Source organism: Pyxicephalus adspersus, chromosome 1, assembly GCF_032062135.1.
Source record: "Pyxicephalus adspersus chromosome 1, UCB_Pads_2.0, whole genome shotgun sequence".
Lineage (NCBI taxonomy): Eukaryota > Metazoa > Chordata > Amphibia > Anura > Pyxicephalidae > Pyxicephalus > Pyxicephalus adspersus.
The window spans coordinates 103477086-103497288 of NC_092858.1; the positions used below are offsets into that span (position 1 = coordinate 103477086).

Genomic DNA, 20203 nt, shown 5'->3' on the forward strand with positions numbered 1-20203 from the left:
GGGGGGGGGGCTTATTTTTCATTTTTCCCTAAAAAGGGGGGGCTGTCTTATTTGATGGCCCTGCCTTATCATCGGGGAAACACGGTACTTAGGTCCACCCATAGAAAAAACTTGTCAAAACACTGTAGTGCTGCCCATAGGGATTAACATTGTTCATAGGGAGAGATTTTATCCATGAGGGGATGTTCCCTAGTGGCGTTAGCACCCCTCCCACCCATGCAGGCAAGTTGACTACATATTTTTTATTTATTTAATCTAAATTTTTCACTGCAAAAACATTCATCAAGATAGAAAATAAGAGTGGGAAAGATAGAAAGGAAAGAAAAAAGAGGGGGAGAACCCGGGCAGGGGTTTACTGGGGGAAGGGGGGGGCGATTAGTCAGGTCAATCCAAGCTCCAACAATGTTGCCCCTGCAAATGAGTTTGGTCTTGGGGCATGAAGCTTTATAGCATCAGATGTGATTGATCCCATTGGCATATAGTACTAAATCCAAGGTTGCCACACTCTCTGAAAACGAGAAATTTGGAGTCAGTAAGTATAGCACACGTTTTTTTTTCATTTCTCTGAAATGTTGGATAGTCTCTAATCTCCTGAGACAGTCGCTCCATTGCTAGGGCAAAGAGCAATGGCGAAAGAGGGTAACCCTGTCTGGTGCCTTGCCAATGAGGATATAGGGGGACCTTTAACCCATACTGTGTATGAAAGCCCGAGGGGAAGCATATAGAGCTGACACCCAACTGCAGAAATGGGGGCCAAAGCCCAAAGACCTTTTTAATATCTAAGCTAAGGAGAAATGTTGGTACCTTAGTGTAAGCATAATGCATGAGATGTAGGATTCTGCAAATATTGTCGCCCGGCTGCCTTTTGGGGATAAAGCCCGGTTGATCAAGTCTGATCAACTGATTTATGCCCCTATTTAAATGTGGGGCTAGGAAAGACACCAATAACTTAACATCTAAATTTACAATGAGGTGGAATCTGTATCTGGCTTGGGCAACATGCATATCACTGCTTCCAGCGAGCTTGCTTCCAGGGCTCCCTCTTTCAGGGCAACATTAGATTAGATAAGACCTGCACTAAGTGTTACACGAGATCTGCAGCAAATTTTTTATAGTAGGTGGGAGTAAAGCCATCTGGGCCTTGGCAGTTGTTGCTCTTGAGGTTATTGACAGCCTGCAGGACCTCTGCTTGCTTAAAGAGGGCTTCATGTTTTTTTTTTTGCTATGTAGGTAAAATTTGTTTTTAGACCATCTCAGTTGCTTTTCATCCAGAGATAGAGAGCATAAATTCAGCTGCGTCAAAACGGCCTCCAGGTGCTTACCCACTTCCCGTGTAGAGGTGGTAGCGAACTTGATGAGTAAATCAGTGTATTCCTTTTCAAGATGGTTGATTTGTGCAAGACACTGCTTTTTAATCTGGCAAGCCGATTGAATAAAGCGGTCTCTGATGACCGATTTGTGAGCTACCCATAGGGTTTCTCTCAAAACCTCAGGAGTGTGCTTAAGAGAAAAATAATCAGAGAGTGCAGCCTGAATCTTCTGACACACTGTAGGATTACTGAGTAGGGAGTCATTAAACGACTATCTGTAGGAGTCTGGTTTAGGAAAAATGGAGGAAAACGTAGTCATGACTGCGTCATGGTCAGGCCAGGCGTTCGCAGGAAATGACTTGAGGGAGGGTCACTGTGGAAACAAATATGTGATCAATGCCGGATAATAGCTGGTGTGGGTGAGAAAAATGTGTGTAATCTAACTGAGAGGGATGTATTTCCCTCCATACATTCATCAACAGTCCAGAGCAGATGGTTGCCAGGAGCTTGCAGGAGGCCGCATTATACTTGTGTTGCTTTAAAAGATTTTATAGGCTTTTCTTATCCAACCAAGGCATCAGGATAGCATTAGTGTCCCTACACATGATAATGCTTCCCTGCAAATGTTTATGAATCAGTTGGAGCAATTTGGTGAAAAGGCGACCCTGTACGTTAAGCGAGGGAACAAACACTGTCATTGAGGACACAGGATACCAGCTTTAGGGTATATGACGAAAAGGGTGTGTTGACCTGGGGGATGGAGGGGGAGTGGTGGTTAACCAGGGAGGGAAGTGGCACTGGAACACAGGTAAAAGAAAAAGTATGGTCACATTGTGCCCGAAGAAAGACATAATAGACAAGAACAACAAGAACAAATTAGCGTAAAATTAAAACCACTAAAATTAACAAACATGTAACACAAAGACAAGGAAAAGTGAGGCAGGGTTCGCTTGCTTACCGACAATTGGTCTCTAGATGCTATCTCTTGAAATATTAGGGACAGGGGAGGCATCCGGAGAGTAGTGGAGTGCACAGTAACTACCGTGCAGGTCAAAAGGACCTTCAAACAACTGTTATGTATTTAGAACATCTAACGGATAAACACTGAAAACAAATAATTGCATTTGTAAACTTAGGCTGTGAACAAACAGCAACTGGTGTAATAAGAACTCAAGCTCTCTAGCAGCTTTCAAGGAGTCTTGCAAGTACCCAAGTTTGGTCATCAAACTACAACAACTACATCGGACCCTGTGGGGTACCAAAAATGAAGAAGATGCCCCAGTGGGGGCTCATAGTAGGGCTGTTTAGGTCATCCTCCTTGGCGACCTCGGTTGGCTTACATCCATTGGAGAGGTGCCGGTACGGCGGTCTCGTAATTAGTTGCTTCAGCGAGCAATCGAGTAATCGTTGCTTCAGCGAGCCATAGGGTGAAGTTGGAGGAGTCTTTGGTTGCTCAGACATGGTCGCTGTGAAAGGCATCCCAAAGAATGGAAGCAGTTGTGGGCCTCTGATAGCAAGGTGATCACCTGGTTTCTCCCAAAAAAAAAGCAGCTTGAAGGGGTATCCCCACCTGTACGCTTTCTTCTGGTCTTGCAGGATGCGCAGATATGGTTTAAGTTACCTTGGGCACTGTATAGTAGCCAGGGTCAAATCAGTGAATAGTTGATAAAAATGGCCTTGGAAGGTCAGGGGCTCTTTGGTGCGAGCCACCAGTAGCAGTCTATCTTTGGTTCCAAAGTGGTGAAGCTGGGTAAGGGTGCGATGGATCCGGTTAATTTCCAGCTTCTCAATAGGTACCTCAGAGCAAAGTTCTTGGAACAATGCTGTGTCTGTAGATGTTAGCTCAATAATTGGCTAAGGGAGCCCTCGGATCTGGCTAAGGGAGCCCTTGGTCCCGGTGCGTGGTATTCAGGGAACTGGGGGAGAGCCGGGAAGCTCTTTGTAGAAAGACCAACCTTAATATGTGATTGAATCTCCTGGCACTGTAATCAATGTGTTGCTAGCGACAGAGCGATTAGAATAAATAGTGTGATTATTACAAAAGAAAAAATGGGCATCTATGGTTCTGGCAATATGCTATAGATGACCTACAAATTTGTTTAGTCAAACTACGAACAGGCAGCACCATGGTATGAGGGCATAAACCAGTATAGTGTAAAAATGATGAGCATCAACAGAGCTGAGAATGTGCCTGTCATTCTTTCTATATATAGAAAGCCCTTGGGAGCAAAGGTTACATCCGTTAGCTTTAACATCACAGCATTGTTTATGCAGCAGTTTTAAATACCTTGGGAGTATATCCTAAGAGCAAACTGATTCTGTTTTATCATGCCACAAGTGAACATGTCACAAGGTCAAAGGTGGCAAGGACGTTACTTGAACATGGACTGAAGGACTGTTTATAGGTTCAAGGCCAAAACGATAGCTGGTATCAGTTGGCTAAATGAAGGATATAATTTAAATAGCAACACGCCTAAAACATTTTTTTTATGTTTGATGCATTAAGTTAAGATTCAGTTTATAGCTGGATGTTGCTGTTTAGGTACTGTGATGGATTAGCGTCAAACACATTCCCTGCAGGAAGGAATTTCTGACTTTAGTCCAATTTCAGGGCGCTCTGCCTACTGTTATTATTAAAAAAAACTAATTCAGTGTAGTCTCTAGGGTTTTTCCTTGCAGGTGATCAGAGTCATCACAACATGACAGGGAAAACTAAAATTTAGCCTCCTGGCACTCTCAGAGTTATTGGTCCTGAAGACCTAAACTTTGGGAGACCTCCTGGGCTCTCCAACATACAGAATACACACACCCTTTCCACCTGAGCCACCTGGTCGCAGGCTCCAACTCCCCCTGGTTTCAAAGACAGGTTTTCATTAAATTATTTATATTATCACTGGCCAGGTCCACTAAAACCATTCTTAATTTCTGGCCTGAAAGCAGGATGGAGTGCTTGGCCCACTCATTTCTTCCAGTAATTCAAAATAAAGAACTATAAATCTAAAGCACAACATTTATTGACAGCTTTATACAGGCTATTTAACTCACCTTTGCCAGGTGAAATTGAGGTAGATGATGCCAAATACCCTCTAGGTTTGTAATCACATGTTCCATTCGACTACTACAGCACATAGACTATTTTGTTTTAATGTGGCAGACTGCAAGTCTTGATAGGATAAAACCTTCTCATACATTATCAATAGTGAAAAAATGTATTGCAATGTTGTAATTACCCTGGAAACAGGATGTGCTGGGGTCGGTGCATAAAATGTTCCAATCCAACCCTCAGTCCTTTATTTTTTATTATAATAATTATATATATTTTTATCTGCTTTTTGAGCCTGTTCCTGAACAAATATAATTTTTATGTTTATTTATTTACAGCCACATTTTGTCTTTAAAAAAGAGTTGCAAATTCAGTCTGTGGGTTTTTTTCATTTTTTTCTAAACCAAGTACTGTGTGTAAAACCAATCAATCATTTAATTAGCCTGTCTGTTTGTGAAATACTAAAGTTGACTGCATGTAGCTTATATTATTAGCATTATTATAAAAAATGCGGTAATTAATGCGTATAAAGCATTAAATTAGGAGGCAACCTAATGAATAGGTAATACAGTGTGACTGGCCAATGTTGTAAAATAGTTCATATTACATACCCTGCCATGAAATAACGATGACTGCCCCCCTTTCATAATATTAATTCCACCTTAAGTTTTTAAATAACACCTTAAGTTTTTAAAATTAAAAATTAAACACATTTCATTTTCTACTTTGAAGTATGTCAAAGTAAGTAAACCATAAAAAATTGATCTCTATTATCTAACCAGAAACTATACAATTGAAAAAAAAGTTTATTATTATATCTGTTAGGCTTTCAAGGAACCCTGGTTAAGAAACACTGACTGGGTACAGTGTAGTTAGTGGAGACCCTGGCAAAGGAAATGTGTTTTGGGTAGAATAACCTGGAAAATATTTGAAAAAAAAGCACATAAAAAAAGAATACTGATACAATTAAGAAAGAATATAGAATTTTGTACTAGTTTATTGAAACAACATATATTCTTCCATCATGTAATTTTTAAAAAAAATGGATTGATTGAGGAAGGTCCAAAACATGGTATTACTACACTTGGCCTGTTTATTTCCTAAAGCTTAAATTGAGTGTCATGGAATTCACTGTTAAATTCAGACAACTCAGTTTACCATTGCTCAGAATCAATCCTTTCAATTAACTTTCTGGACAGGAGTTTTGCATTGTAGTAGCTTATTTAACAAAGGAGAAATATATGCTCTTTCTATAAATGATTTTTGATTTTGCATAGGATTTTCACTTTGCTTAGTATTTGCAAAGAATGACCAATCAGGTGCAAAGAAACATTTTTACTTGCATGACCTCATTTACTAAGCTAAGTGAAAACTCCCTTGCAAAGTAAAAAATCATGAACATGTTTTACTAAACTAGCCACATTGTCACTAGTTATTGTCATAACTTTTATGGTGCTATATAAAAAAGATGCAACTAGCTATAGAAGTTTAGCAAACTGTGCAGTCAGGTGACAACCTGAACACCAGGTTTTAAGCACAAATAATGTGAGGACCAAACTAGTGTGGTGTAGAGGTCAGGTCACCTAACAGTGGTGTCTGAACAAAATAATAAATATTTAAGAAATAGGAAAGAGTGATAAATGATAAATATCAGTGTTTAGCCTTTTTTTTTTTGACAAGAACAGCCACGTTTTTTAAAAGATTTCTAATTTAACAGAGTATCGGTGTGCTAACTATTTCAGCTTTTGCATGTGGATCTGAAATATTTTACATTGCCCATTGTTTATCTGCTGTAACAGCTCTGAATTCTTTGAATGATTTATACATAAATTGTATTTGGGGCTGCTACCTGGGATCATCCTTTGCTTGTCTTGCTGAAAGTTCTTTCAAATGAGTTTCTGAAATTGTAATGTCACGCTTCAAAGAGTATCTGCAAAGCAAGCACATTTTATGGTTCATTGCTAAAGTTATTGCTGCTAAAAATTTTTTTACAAAAAAGAGGCGAGGGGCCTATTACTGTGAAAGGACATCTCATACTTTTAAGCTTTATGTGATGTCGTGAAATGATCTAAGATAGCACAGACTTACACATGCTTTACAAACATGTGTTCTGCATTTTGTCTTTTTTAAAAAGAATAAAAAGAGTTACTAATGCAAAACTGAATATGTGAATGATAAACTTAAATGCATTATAGGTAATAAATGAGAATAAAGTAGCATTCCTCTCTGACTCTGGAGATTTACTTAAGGATGCAAGTTATTAGGGGGATTTAACACAGGTATTTGAAGAACTTTTTTTTTTAAGGCAGATAAACCTTGATTTCTTTTTATATGTTTATGTATTCATTTTTTATTAGAATAAAAAAGAGTTGCATTGGAACAAAATCACCTAATTGGGAACACAAACAGGAAAAACAGCAGAGATAGAGAAGACTAAAATCTTTGTGAGAGATTTTCTATTTTTCTATGTTCCTGCTAGGAAAATATCCTTTTAATTTTGTGTCAAACAAGTGAGGGGAAATTTCTCCATTTATGAAATATGCAACATTGAAAAGATGCTGTTGGGCATTCAGAACAAAGTTTCAGCTAGGGATGAGCGAGCGAGATTTGCAAGTTCGATCCCATGGTGAATCGGGACGTTCTCGCTTACCGAATTCGCCATGAGGTTGTGTTCTCGTCGAACAAACGAGGAAAAATGCAGGGGGCGGGAACGACGACTGTTTCCAGCAGAAATGGCACAGCTGGGAGCGAATTATTTTCTTCCAGGATGCACAGCAAGGCAAAACAGCCCAATCAGGAGAGATCTGAGCACAGGCATATATACAGGGAAGGAGGGAGGGGTTAGTCACTCCATTTTGTGTTCTGTGTCAGAGAAAGAAGCAGGGAGAGTTCATTGAGACGGGGACAGGTTAGGAACCTTCTGTATATCTTGAAATATACAGATTGTGCAGTTTATGATGCTACCACTTGCTATCTAGCAAAAAAGGCAGACACATTTCTGTCCTACTCTCCAAAAAAACAGATATTTAATTCTGATAACACTTGCTATCTATGAAAAAAGCCGTCTTTCCGCCGGGAGGTTTCTTCCATTGGGTGAAGCGTTGTCCCGGTATGCGTCTTTGGCCCGGTGCAGAGGGAGCACCATGTGCTGACATCTTCTTCTCTCTTTCTCCGGGTTCTTCTTCCTGCGTTACCTAATATCACACTGCGCAGGCCCAAGACCGGGTGACAGAGATTGGGTGAAAAAAATCACTCCTCAGAAGTAGCAGCCAAAAGCCTCCTGGGATGCATGACATAGGTATCCCGGGAGGCTCTGTAGACTCAGCTGCTCAAGTCTAAACATGGAATTTAGCACTTTATAATTGGTTTTAGATAAAAAAAGTTTAAAAAACGTAAATATTATATTATAACTAGCCTAAAGAAGTCCACAAAAACTAAAACCAATCTTACCAAAACCAGAAACAAAAGTCTTACATCACATCTCAATCCAAAAATCTCAATTTGAATATACCGTTGTTTACCAGTATTGTAGCTACATTTCTTTTTCTATTTGCACTTATTAATTTTGTGAATGTGAATAACACACTTATTGTCCTAGTATGACAATGCCTACCTACTTTATTGTATCACAACAGAAGGTTTCTTTTAAGATCATCAAGGGTTTTTGCATTTATCAAACAGATAAGACATCACATTTAAATTGTCTAAAATAGATCAAATAGGAAATTTGTTCTTGGACCAAAAAATAATGAGTGTTTATATGGTTTACACCTAGGAAAAAAACTTTAGAAATCACCTGTTAAAACTCAAGGAAAATGTGTTGTGCCTCCATAAAGGCATGAAACATTTCCCTGTCGGAAAAAAACTTAAAACATTTTTTCTTCCTGACAAATCATGCATTTTTAGAATCTGATAACAATTAAAATTAAATTTTTAGAATGTGGTTTTAGAATTTACTTGTGTGCATCATGGCACTGAAATCCACATGAAGAGGTTGTGGGGGCTGACGCTTGTGCTAATTGGTTGGAGTTTTTTTTTTTAAGCTTTGCTTTGTTACCAGGTAAAGGATTTAAAAAACTGTTTGAATGCTAAAAAATATTGTGGTTTCTAACATGAATCAATTAATAACAAAATTCACCTGGATTAAAAGATAACAGTGGACCACGCTGATTTAAGTCATGTAGAGATTTGATGTGAAAAATTCCCAGTTCAGTTTTTATTTTTTTGAAAATTCATTTTTTCAACTTTTTTCTTGTATTAAAACAAAATGTTTGGATTTTCTATACATGATACCTACACACCAGACATGTGGCTCCCTTTTTCTAAAAGAGCCCAAAATGCACTGGCCCCTGTATTGCTTCCGGCAATGGAAATAGCATTAATTAAAAAAAAGGTAGGGAAGAAATGCAAATGTATTTGTGCAACTTACCTGTCATAATCAAGTTTCTACTTTAAAGCGTAACTAAAGTAAAAATAATAAAAACACACTTCCCTTAAATGCATTGAGAGGTCTCCTTGATTGGGTCCCGCTTTGTCCCGGTATCCTTCTTCGGCCTGCCGCAGAGGAAGCACCGGGTGCTGCCATCTTCGTCTCTCTTCTTCCGGGTCCTTCTCCGTACATTAGCTGATCTTGCACTGCGCATGCGCAAGATCAGGCAGCATAGATGGGGGACAGGGAGCCCTTCTCACATTAAAGAAAGGGCTCCTTCTGTGCATGCCCAATTTCGGGCATGAGCTGAAGGAGCAGCTAAAAGTCTCTTGGGATGCATGACGTAGGTATCCCAGGAGGCTCTGTGCTCCCATTCTTTCTTGATCTCCACGGTGCTGCACCCTTGTTTTTAAGTATAGAGCTCAAAACCAACTTTTTTTAAATCTTCAAATCATCAAACTTTAAAGAATAAACAAAAACAATTCACCCTATGCCATATAGATTAAAAACTACACAATATGGACCTTAAAACTACACAGTACTGCTCCACTTTTTTTTTTTATATCTATTTACCTAAGTGCATAGTCCATATTTAATAAACTGAGATTCTTTCAATTCATTTTTCCATATTGAATGCTTCAATATTCCATATTCCTCAAATGTTTACAAGGTATTTTGGAATATCCATAAAGCATATAGATACTATTAGGCAGCATAAATGCAACTGTTAGTGTCTTCGCTTTTTCCCAGAGCTCTCCATGTAGCATTACTTGGAGCACAAATAAACAAGAACATGTTGAGTTGAAAGAACTTTTTAACACCAGTGTTTTAGAGAAGCTAGGTATGTTTCCACATCTCAGCCACCCTCTTAGACATACTTGTCTTTCACTACTAGTTCCTCTGCTGTGCTATCTGGAGTGGGGGGCTTCATCAAAATACGATGATACTTATGGACACTGGACTTTGTCAGTGTGTGTTATTTACTAATAATGGACAAGTATTTAAGACATTTATCTGCTAAGTAAAATCATAAAGACAAGTAGGTTTTTAAAAATACCTTTATTTCAAACAAGGAAAGCCAACCTTTTTTTTTTACCGATTTTAGATTTTGATAATGTAATAATAATGGAATTATGCCATTTTCATGCTGCCAGGTGTAATTTATTATATTAGAATTGTTGATAAAATTGTGTTAAACTGTTCTTAAAATGTTTGCTTTTGAACAATTAAATGTCTTTCTTGTATGTCTTTTAGACTGTTGTGATGAAGCTAGCTAGAAGTATAAAAGGGATTTGGCTTTAGATACACTATGTTCTCATTATGTTTATTTTCAGTAACGCTGGGTGCAATTTTTCCACCAAACGAAATTATTCTATGTCTACTTATGATGTTTTTGTTATGATTTGAATGCTTAGTATAGCCCCAATATCTTTAAACACCTTTTATTGTGCTGGACAGAAACTACTTAGTACATTTAATCATGGGTTCTTGACACCAGAAGAGAAGGACATTCTTCTTTATGCACATTTTCTCATTTTAATAAGAGAAGAATTTCTTTCCATGAAAAGCATGCCATATAATACTGTTTTCACTGATGTCAGAGTAGGGGGATAAAGTTTCAGCCAACATGGTGTAATTGCCTTTCTAGCAGCCATTGTAACAAACCATACAGTTGAGATGCTTTTTAGAACCCAAACTATTAAGGTCTTTTCTTGTGTACATATAAAACAAGTAATATGATCTTGGATCAGCTGTGAGCACATATGGTAAGTGAAGTCATATTGTTAGCCTCCTGACTTTTGTAAAATTTGTAAACCAATGAATTATTTAAAAAAATAAACCTAGAATTTTTTATGTCTTTAAATTAATAGTAGGTAATTTTTTGCCCATGTGACAGAAACTTGTTTTAAATATATATCTCCATTTCATCATGTTAAAACACATGTGAAACACATCAGCAACCAAATACATACCTGTCTTTGTATCGTTTTTGTACAGTGGATAACATAAATGTAAGATGCTGACTGGTTGATGTGAACTACACAGAACACCAATTAATTATACAGCATTGCCCAGAAGGTTCTTATTTAGGCACTTCCTGTTATCAGATGACAACTAACTCCCTATTGTGCTTCTGTGTTGTCAACTTTACAACTCCAACCATGGTAGGCAAAGGAGTGCACTGACTCACAGAATAATGACATGCAGTCCCTGCCATCACAAGGTAATGTAGAAAAGAAGCACCTTTAAGATCCCATGGGAGATCAGCAGCATTGAGACGCAAAAAAAGCATGAATTAAAGCCAATATTATTATTTTATGAAAAAAAGGCAAACGCAATTGATTATTATACACCATGGTTTACTAAACTAATCTAAACATTACACATTTAATGTTTATACCTACTTTTATATCAAACACTCCATTTTGTTTGAAGGCAGTACGCGCAAACACATGGAAACATAGAACGTCTATGCACACAATGGTCTTGTTTAACAAAACCACGGACACCGGCCTTCCCATGCAACAGTGCTAAACATATAGCAAAAATGCAGCCGAGTTGCAACTTCCATAATATTAAAATTTACTGCATGCATGAAACATGGTCATTTAAAGTAAAATTAAAATCTTTATTTCTTCACTGACCACTCCCCTCCCTTAATTTGTATACATGATGAAACCACAGAACTCAGGCCAGAAGACAGCATTTTTCAGTTTGGCCAAAGCCTTGCAGCAACCTTTAGAAGATCAAAGTTAGTAATCTGAAAATGTGTGGTTCACTTAATAGACTGAAGTGGAAATGCTTTTGGTCCCGGCAGATCTAAAGGCTTTCCTATTACTGACTAATGACCTACTATGCTTTACTGTTGTTGCCAATCCTACAAAAGAGCCTGCAAAATGCCACATTCTTGATATTAATAACATAAGCAGAGGGGCGAGATATAAGGCAAATGTTTTACATATAGACTGTAAATCAGGAGATTTAGGGTAAGAATACCTTGGAGAAAAAGAGAGATGTTTAGCATTCTTTCCTAACTCAATTCTTTCCAAGCAATTTTCAAATGGCCAGAATTGTATAGGTAGCACTTAATAATGTATTTGCTTTACTGAACACCCAACACTGGTTTCTGTGAGTATCTCTATTGTGCATTATCTCTCTGAAAAAGATTTTAGAAGATTACAAGTATGGCATATTACCAGGTGTGCAGGGCACCTTTGTACTAGCTTTGCACTGAGTCCATTTAAACATTTTACAAATATTTTAAAAATATATCGATGACATGAAAGATACCAACTTATTAGAACAAATATGACTTCTTTCATCATTTGTTGTTCTCTGAATAAACATATCATTGCAGTGTCCTAACAGGTGTCAGGTGTGATAAAGAATCGGTCACCTTAGTTATTTTAATATGTGCAGGACACATTAACCTGAGCTGGATGATGAAGCAGAGTTCAGATAACAACCATGTTACTAAAATGTCTTGGGTCAGTGGTCAAGACTGACAAATGAAAGCTCAAGTATGAAAACGTGCAAACAGCAAACATCAATAGTCTGCTGGGAGAAAGACATCTTAGATATAGTTGTGACTTAGCACTTTGACTTTCTAACTTTGGCAGCGACCAAGTTATTTGGACGGTGAATTACACTGTTTTTAAGGGTTAAATACCAATAAAGCGTGGATCACATCTTTTGTAATTTAGGTGCAGTGCACTTTTCTTGTATTTTAGCTGCATTTTACACACTTTACCAGCAAGCTCTATGTAGCCCACTTCTATTGAGTTAAATAGGGATGTATTCCAACCACAGTGAGATATGGTTGAATGTGGTTGCATTTGTTGCTTACAGAATAACAACGCATTTGTGAAATGCTGCAATTAACTCTACAAATTGCCCTTGGGGCATATAGGAGCACCCAGAATCAGCTAACCATACAGTTTTAGATCACATGTCTGAAAGTAATGTATAGCTAAGTTCAGATGGGTGTTTTTTAACAGTTGATCTGCTGCATTTGTCAGCCCTTAACCATTTCTGGTTATCATTGAACGAAATTGGAACAGCTGAAATCCCTTTATGTACAGGTATTTGCCTGCAGTGCTGTTGAGTGGTGGTTTTTAGACAAGCTTCTTGCAGCAGTCTGCTGAATGGCTTCCAAAGACTTGAATAGGACTGCTGTGAAATGCTTTTACAAGTGTTTGCAAGAGATTGAAATGTTATTCACATAATTTTAAAGTACAATAGCAGGGCAGCATCATGCATTGCAACCAGTGTAAGACAAACAAAAACTGCCAATTACATACAGCAAATTTTTACAAACACCTGTCAAAGCCACTGGTGAACGCTCCTGGACACCTAACTGTTAAATGTGAGCATCTGGTTAAGGTTGGCAACCATTGGTTTGAAGCCTAAGATATAGGTTGTTTTTGTTGCCAAACAATGTCAGGTAATTCATTTATACAGGTAGATACTAATATTCATGGCAGATTATCAGAGCTTACAGTATTATTAGTCTCTGTCAATATATCTTAATGATTTGGTTTGTTTAAGTGGAGGTTTTGTAAAATTAAACTTTCACTATAGCCATTATTTGTTCAAAAGCTAAAACAGTAAACTATAGTTTAATTTTTACAAATTTTACCAGTAAGCAGAAGTAATTGCTGATTGCACATCTGAGTGACCTGAAAGAATAATATGTTTGCAACTAATGTTATTGGAATATAATAAAATTTTATTCTGTGTATGTAGAAAGCATACACAGTCAAAATGATAATGTGTTCAGTGCACTACCCTGCAAAGCACAGAAGATGATTATGATAAAAAGTACTGTTATTAGTGGTAAAAGCTCTGATAATCATTGCCTTTCAACTCTATGTACGCAGAAACTCTTAAACATGTACAGTGCTCCTGCCATACTTTTAACTGAGTAGATCTGATGGAAAGGCTGAGAATGTACATAGGAGAGTTACAAGACTAAAACACTTTAGGGTCAATTTCTAAAGGGCAGTACACATATTTAAAAGTGTTGATCAGCTGTAAATGTTGCCTAATTTCTTTGAAAATGCCTCTTCTAAACCTAACACAATTTTTGTATTAAATATTTAATTTACCTTATTTATAAAGTATCAACCAGCCTATAATTTGGGCAGAGCAAGCAGCATGTAGGTCAGGAGACAGATATCCTGACAGATGGGGTGACGCCTGCAATGTTTTTTTTTTAATTGGGTGTGTGCTAATAATGTGTATGTTTGTTAATGTATGCGTGTGTCAGTGTATGCTTTATGTATGTGCTTGTGCATCTGTTTTGCAGTGTTTTTTCTGTATTTTATTTTTTTTGGGGGATCAAATAAGTTGATCGATGTACATTAACCAGCATAGCTGCAGCTGGTACTGAACAGAGACATCAGAGGAACTGTAAATATACAGAGACTGCAACTACTGTACATGAGAAGCCACTCTATTGATCAAGAACCAGCCTGAGCCTTTTTTTACTGCATTCCCAATAATTTTCAATTGTCTAATAAATCACTTAGTACACATATGTACGGGGAGTTTTGGAGCCTGTCAAGGTCATAAGGCTACCACAGAGCTCCAGTGTAAAGTAAATATCTAATTGGCAAGGTATTCATTGTCATCCTCCATTATGCAGATGAGCAAATGCAGTATACATCTGGTTGAACTGAAGACACTTCTTTCTTTAAAGAGGAACTAAACTTAAAACTGCCAAAAAAAAAAATACACTTACCTTAACTCCCGCAGGGCAAATCGATCCATCCGGGGGTGTCTTGCATCTGGTCCCACATCGTCCCGGAGCCGGCGTTCCGGACGCTGTCATCTTCTCCTCTTCTTCCGGGTTGTTCATCCTGCCTCACCGGACTGCGCATGCATGAGAACGGCAAATTTTTTCCCCCATAAAAAGGCTCCTCGGGCATGGGCAGAAGAAGCACCCAAGAGCCTCCCGGGATACCTACGACAGGCTTTGTGCTCCCATTCATTCCCGATCATCATCGTTTAAAAAAAAAGGGTGTTGCACCTAAAAAAACTGAATTTTTACCTTACATGAAAGGGTTGTCCACCCTTTTATGTAAAGTGAAAATTTAGAGTTTAGGTACGCTTTAAGCTTATTGAAGCTACTTTTTACTAAATGATGTAAAAAGTGCCCATGCAAACAAGCCATTAGTGTTGGTCGAATATCTCACTATTCGATTCAACAGCTATTCCCTCGAATAGGCCAATATTGTTCGGGTGATCGAACGATTCGAACACCAATAGAGTCAAGGGTGGGAAAATTCGGGTTTTTGTTATCGTTTTTCGGGACTGTTGGAGCTTTTATAGCCTGCAAATACATTTAAAAAAGCTATGTCAAGACTCCCATGGCTCTGCACAACACTGTACAAGGCAAGAAAAAAAATCAGAAAGGCTTTTTTATGTTGCTGGCAACGCCATTTTATGGGGCAGTCAAGGGAACATGCCAGTTTTTTAGAGGCCTCCGAGTAGAGGCAGAGAGGGCCCCGAGGGGATTCCTCCGGTCCATTACAAGCCATACACAGGCTTCAGAGTAGAGGCAGAGGGCCCTGAGGGGGGTCTTTCAGTCAATCCAGTTTAATAATACCCATTTACACAGCTCTGTTACAAGTTATATAGGCCTCAAAGTGGACAGAGGCAGAGGGCCCTGGAGGGGAGAAGCTTCCTACAAAAATTAACCAGTCACAGAGCTCCATTACGCACCCCTATTTTATTTATATAGCTGCATGATGTATTTACGCTATATAAATCCTGTTAATTAATATTAATAATAATATTAATATTAATAATTGCTAGCTGGCATCATGACCTGGATGGCATGTGTTAGGAATGACACCCATAAAGTTGTGGACAAGTAGTGCGTTGACAAAAAGGCAAAAGGATGGAGGGCCAGAGACGGAACGTGGGTCAGCGAGAGCAGTAGCAATGTGTGGCCTCTGGTCAGCTATCGACAGGGAGACAGCATTGGTAAGATTTACAGAGAGCTGGGTGTAGTGCATTGTCAATGCCACCCAGAAGTGTACAATTTTAGTGACTGGAGCACTGACAGGTGGCAGCAGCAACAGCAGGAGAAGGAGGCGGTGGGCCCTAAGACGGAGCGTGGACCGCATTGGTAACTGGAATCTAAAGCTGGGTGTAGTGCATCGTCAATGACACCCCGAAGTGTGTAATACAATTTTTGTGAATGGAGTACTAAGCAGGCGGCAGCAGCAACAGCAGGAGGAGAAGGCGGTGGGCCCTGAGAAGGAGCGTGGACGGCATTGGTAACTGGCATCTAGAGCTGGGTGTAGTGCATTGTAGTGCCTCCAGGTTGAGGAGGAGATTGCATGGCGATGTGCTCTGGGTGGAGCTAGGTATGCAGGCCTTCCTGCAGCTGCATCTTTCCCTGCTGCCACTAAAGTTACCCAGTGAACTGTGTAGGAAATATATCTTCCCAGTCCGTGATTGCCCGACCAACTGTCAGAGTGCTGCAGGGCCACAGACACATTGCTCTGCGCGTGTTCTTGCAAAGCAGGAACACATTTTTGTGCAAAATACTGCCGCTTGGGCATAACTTACTATGCGTTCGCGCAGAGAAATGCGTAACGGAACGCATTGGAGGCCACCAGACGGTAAGGTAGGAGCTAAAACGCAATCAGCTGTGCAATTGCCGCATTGATTAGCTTTGTTTTGGGGTCATTTGGGCCCCAGCATCTGGGGGAAGGAAGGTTGGATGCTGCTAACACTAACCACAGAAAGATTGGACAATGGGGTAGAAGGTGCGGGGGATGGCAATGATGCCTGATCTTGACTGCTAACAATGTGACAAACATCAGCTGATTTGTGTTGGAGCTTATCCTCACCGCTGGTAAAGCCTAAAAACTGTAATGCTCCGCTACATCCCCCACTCAAATGGCAGTCCGCAGTTGTTGAGGCACACTTGTGGTCACAGCTGCCGACGATGAATGACTATGAGTTGCCTGACTGGTAAGTGAAAACTGCAGAGTGTTGGCAGCTTTTACCCCCTTCCTCCCTCTCCCCCTTTGGGGACGTTCTGCAACCTCCTCTTCTTCCTCCTCCTCCTCTTCCTGCCTATGATGATTTCCTTGTTCGCCCCATGTCGGATCAAGGACATCATCATCACCATCATCATTAGAAGGAACAGTTTCCCTGTATGTGCTGACAGGAAGCAGCGGCCTTTTGGAGCCAGTTTGAAGTGGCTCGTCTGGCTCAGAGTGTTGGGGTGAAAAGTAAGAGGAGGGAAAGCCTGTTAACTGCCTCTCTTCGTCAGATGACTCAAACAACTGTGCGTCTTCAAGGAATGCTTCCAGCTCCACAAATGATTCATTGTACCCCATTGGTCTGTGCATCAGGTTAACATTCTGGCCTTTGCATAACTGGGTCCTAGGTTCGAATTTCATCCAGGACACCATCTGCATGTTTGTCCCACATTCCAAAAACATGCAGTTTAGTTAATTGTCTCCCCCCTAAGACTGTGGTAAAGACATATGACTGTGGTAGATTGTGAGCCCCTTCGAGGGACAGCTAGTGACTTTTTAAAGTAATATGTTGTCACTATATAAATACTAGATATTAATATATTCTGGTGATCATTACATAAAACAATTTATACAATGACCAATATATGTATACTATGATATATGATTTTTACTATGATCGATAAATAGTCATGACATGTCCATGAATACTGAATTGTGGCTATAATATATTTGAGAGTAGGAAAAGCTATTTCATTTTGTGTGGACATGACATGACCTTTGTACCTTATCAAGTGCTTTTTGCCGACTCACTTTGCTTGCGTTTATTCTCTGCTCCTTTCACTTTTGCAAAAATTAGTACTTCTATGTATATAGAGAGGGGGGCATATGACCTTGGTGAAAGTGAATGAGCCTCGCAACCATAAGGAATAAGGGGGGCAGTGCAGGAAAATAGAGTATTCAGGGGTTGGAGGATACCTTTTGCAAGGACACTGTTAAGTTTCTAATAAGCAAGGTTGTGTCTAATGAGTCATTGTTTTGCAGCTAAAAATTGATATCTCAATACCACAATATTGAGCACCTAAAGATTTCAAATTTGAATATGAAATCCTGGTAATATAGAATTATTTTGCAGCTATTGTTTTATCTAATGCATTTCCAGCATCAGGCATTCAATCGGATGAGCTGTCACAAAACAAATGCTTTACCAAAATGGCCTGCACTAACAACATTTGCTATGCCATTAGAGCGTAATACATGCCATGTATCACTTGGAGCATGTATATCTACCTTCAACATTGACCTTCCTCCATTTACAAAATGACTATGTAACAGCTGCCAATTCCATAGTCACCTTCAAATGAAAAAGAAAAACAAGATCTCCTTTTTGCAAAAACATTTCTCATTTTTTAAATTTCTTCTTTATTTGTTAACTAAGCAAACAGCAACTGCAAATGTTTCCCATGTCTCTTAGCTCAGTTGATTACTTCATTAAATTGTTAATAACAATTGGACGACATAAGTCATATTTCTTTTATGATACCTTTATACATTTAAAAATCATATTTTGTTATGAATGAAATGTATATATATTTATATCATAACTGAATAATTATCAGACTCATTGACTGTCTCTTATTTATAGTTGTACAGCTGTTTTTTCATTGATTAATCAATTCTTAATTGATTTCCCTAGAAGCACCACACAACTTAATACCTTCCTTAATGAGGGGATTATACATCTAATGAGATGAGTTTCTTGACAGAAAAGCAAAGCATGTAGCATTCTGGGCTAGATCACATAAGGTACTTACATTTTTGTCTATATTCTGTACACAATTCGTAGAATAATCTGACATAATATAGAGGCAGGGGAAGCCTAAAAAATATTAAAAAAAAAAACAAACTGTTTGTCAACACATTAGACAATGAAAAACACTGATGGGTTTTCAAAATTAATTGCGTCTGGTCTATGATTGATTATAATGATGGCTCTCTGGTTTGTTTGTTGTGGATTTAACAGGTATATAAAATATGGGCTTTTTATATTTCTTTTAAAAAGCTGTAGTGAAGGCAAAGGGGTTTACAGAGCTCCCTACAGTAGCTTCCTCTTTCTTTCTACTAGTCAATTAGAGAATACAAGTACATGTACAACATCATCCACACAAAAAAAAGAAAAATTCTATTGAGTGCAGCTCACCTGGCTTCTGTAGGGCCCTGGATGTTGCTCCGAATGGTGCTAAAAACAGGAGTTGTAGTACCCTGAGGATAAAGATGTACCTGCCATGTTAGAGTTAGCTCTACTGACATAAGGTACGTACTTTAATAAACATTCTATTTTTTACTTCACTATGAAGAAAAAGTTGTTAAAAAAAAACCTGGTTTGAATTCAAATTCTTGAATTCAGTATAGGTCTGTTATAAAGGAACAGTGATTGACACGAATAAGGGGTTTGTCTTGCTGACGTAAAAAGGTAAGGCTGCTGTTGAGTTAAAAATGAATTATTAGGCTTAAAGCAGAGAAAAGCTATATTTTTTTAACAACCCAAATCCCCTACCCACATTGCAATGAAGATTAAAGGAATATTTTTGTAAGGAGTGTGTATTTATAATAATTATAAATATACTTACGAAAAAGTATATATATATATTTGTAAAGAGAATAATTTAGGAATGTTTTTGTAATCCTAATCAAGAGAGAGAAGTACGATTAACATGTGAAAATAGATTTTAAAAAGCCAAAAACCAAAAACAAATTTATATATGCCTTTTCTTGACTGGAAAAGTAAAAGGCTTAGTTGTTCTCTTTCCAAGCCATTTACATAACTATAGCAGGTTGAACCTCCCATAGAAAGGGGGAATTGAAAGATGAAGAATGGAATTCAGTTGTGAGTTTCCACCAGCTAGCAGGAGGTAAATGTCTTTAATGATGATAGCTTAAATCTTTGCAATTCATACTATTGACAAAATTGTTTTTCCAACAAAGAGTAGTTTCACTCCAAAATTTCTTGAAAAGGATGGCCTATCATCCTTGCCTATTGTTTTGCTGAATGGAATGCATTGCATGTTACTGAGTAAACAGTGCTAGGATTTAGTGCCAGCAATACCTCTGTCATTTCTGTCTGACCCATTGCCATAATTACATAAATTTTCTGCAAATGTTAATTGGAATACATAACATATAAAAAGGGTATATCATATATTATATTGTTTTATGCCTGTACTATGTAAGGCTAGTAAATGCTTGGCAAACACTACTGCAAGCTGAAAATCTGCCTAACCACTTTCTTACTATCAGCTCAATTTTTATAGGTACATAAAAATATAGCAAGAGCTAAGTTAAAGATAGTTTACTTTTCTGATTTTTTTAAGCTATCATCTTCTAACACTTGCTTGTAAAAGTTAGCAATCGTCCTATCTGG

At 38.4% G+C, this 20203-nt stretch overlaps 1 long non-coding RNA gene across 1 annotated transcript in view; it reads right to left on the reverse strand.

Moving 5' to 3' along the window:
* The window catches only part of LOC140322175 (uncharacterized), a 25683-nt gene extending 6639 nt beyond the window's left edge, over positions 1–19044 (reverse strand). The window contains exons 1-2 of the long non-coding RNA XR_011919162.1: positions 18983–19044; positions 18597–18661 (exon numbers count right to left, since the gene is read on the reverse strand). This is a non-coding gene — a long non-coding RNA (uncharacterized lncRNA). The remainder of the gene's footprint in view (positions 1–18596; positions 18662–18982) is intronic.
* Positions 19045–20203: the final 1159 nt, after the last annotated feature.